The 1,960-nt window shown below is 49.3% G+C and overlaps 1 pseudogene; it reads left to right on the top strand.

Moving 5' to 3' along the window:
- Positions 1–1,271: 1,271 nt before the first annotated feature.
- LOC117196864 (40S ribosomal protein S29-like) lies at positions 1,272–1,506 on the top strand (annotated as a pseudogene).
- Positions 1,507–1,960: the final 454 nt, after the last annotated feature.

Below are 1,960 nucleotides of genomic sequence, written 5' to 3'. Positions count from 1 at the left end.
CTCTCTGATCTCTATCCCTATCCCATCCAACAAAGTGGATGGCTTTGTTCCTGCCTCTCCTTGCCTTTGGTTAGAATTATTGTCCCCTGTCCCCCTCCGTGGCCTAAAGTCCATTCTCTTTCTCCAATCATCCATGTGATGGCCAGTCTCCAGCATGGCCCCCGATGACCCTCACCTGCTGGGACCCACACCCCTCGAGGTCCCCGTCCACACCTGGGTGCCCAGTCGGAAGCTGTAGAGGCACAGAAGGGGGAAGCCGTGGGAAGCCGGCTGCCTCGTCAGGAGGTAGCCCAGCAGCCCCGTGGAGGGGTCTACCAGGGACAAGCTCCTGCCAAAAACCAGGGGAACTTCCCGGCGTGTGACTGAGCCGCCGGGAGGTGGGTCCTCCAGCCCCAGTCAAGCCTGTAGGTGACGCAGCCCCGGCTGATACCTGCCTGCAGCCTCAGGAGACGCCCTGAGCCGGGACCATCCGTCAGAGCTGCTGTCGGCTTCCTCCTGGGTTCCACAAACTGTGCAGAACGATAAATGTTTATTGTTTTCAGCAACTGTTTCTTTCCCGGAGTGGTTTGTAAAACAGCAGTAGATTATTGATACGGTGTGCTTCTCTGTGACGAGGTTTCTTTCACCATGCCCTTCCCAATAATGTCTTACTGGAGCCGAGCCTATTGATAAATCAGCCTTCCTTTATCCAATCAAACTGAAGAATGTTCCTCTCATTTATTTTGTGGGCTTAGCATAGTGCCTGGTAAATAGCTTGTCTCAGTATTAAAAAACATGGAGCAAATGCCAGAGGAATCAGGCGAATTAATTAAATCAATAAATTTCAGTATCTGTCAAATAAGTGTTACTGATAAAGTTAAAACACAATGAGGGGCTTCCCTGGTGGCACAGTGGTTAAGAATCTTTCTGCCAATGCAGGGCACAGGGGTTCAAGCCCTGGTCCGGGAAGATCCCACATGCCGTGGAGCAACTAAGCCCATGAGTCACAACTACTGAGCCTGTGCTCTAGAGCCCATGAGCCACAACTACTGAGCCCTGTGCCACAACTACTGAAGCCCACGCGCCTAGAGCCTGTGATCTGCAACAAGAGAAGACACCGCAGTGAGAGGCCCGCGCACCACAATGAAGAGTAGCCCCCGCTGGCTGCAACTAGAGAAAGCCCGTGGGCAGCAATGAGGACCGAACGCAGCCCTAAATAAATAAATTTATTTAAAAAAAAAAACCCAAAAAACCGCAATGAGCTTTTACCTCGTTGCAGCTGAGAAAGCAACATGGGTCACCAGTAGCTCTACTGGAGCCATCTGGGAAAATTTGGCCAGGGTTCTCGCTCAGACCGGCACGGTGTGATCCGGGAATATGGCCTCAATATACACCACCCGTGTTTCTGCCCGTACGCGAAGGACATCGGCTTCATTAGGTTGGACTAAGTGTGAACTTCTTGAATGGGTCATCAAGCATATCTACCTTCCTCAGAAACAATACTAACTCTTTGTATATAAAATAAAATTTTTAAACTTCAGAAAAACCCACAATGAAACTCATTCCTGGATATCTTCATGTGATTTATGGGGGAGGGGAAGTCAGGTGGTAAAGTTTACCTCTTATTGCTAGATTGATAATAAAAATGACTGCTATTCGCTAAATACACACCACCTGTTGATGTTGTGGCACTGGACGTGCATTTGGCATCAGAGGATGGCAACTTATATATAGAGTGCCGAGGGTGGTCCTTCAGTTAAGTGACTAGTCCCATGGATGATTGGATCTGAGCCTAGACCTTCACAGTTACCTCGGGCATCTAGAACATGGCACCCATGGGGTCACCGTTGCAGGTTCCCAGCCACAAACTCTCACTTCTCTCATCTAGCTGAACTCTGTGGCTTCCTTGACAAAGGAGAAGAAATTCTAAGAAAGAGGGAATGAAACTGTTAATGACCTGGGTCCTTGGACTCATTAATCA

This window comes from Orcinus orca, chromosome 8 (assembly GCF_937001465.1).
Source record: "Orcinus orca chromosome 8, mOrcOrc1.1, whole genome shotgun sequence".
Lineage (NCBI taxonomy): Eukaryota > Metazoa > Chordata > Mammalia > Artiodactyla > Delphinidae > Orcinus > Orcinus orca.
The sequence above is the reverse complement of the archived record's forward strand: the minus strand, read 5'-3'. Positions and strand labels throughout refer to the sequence as shown.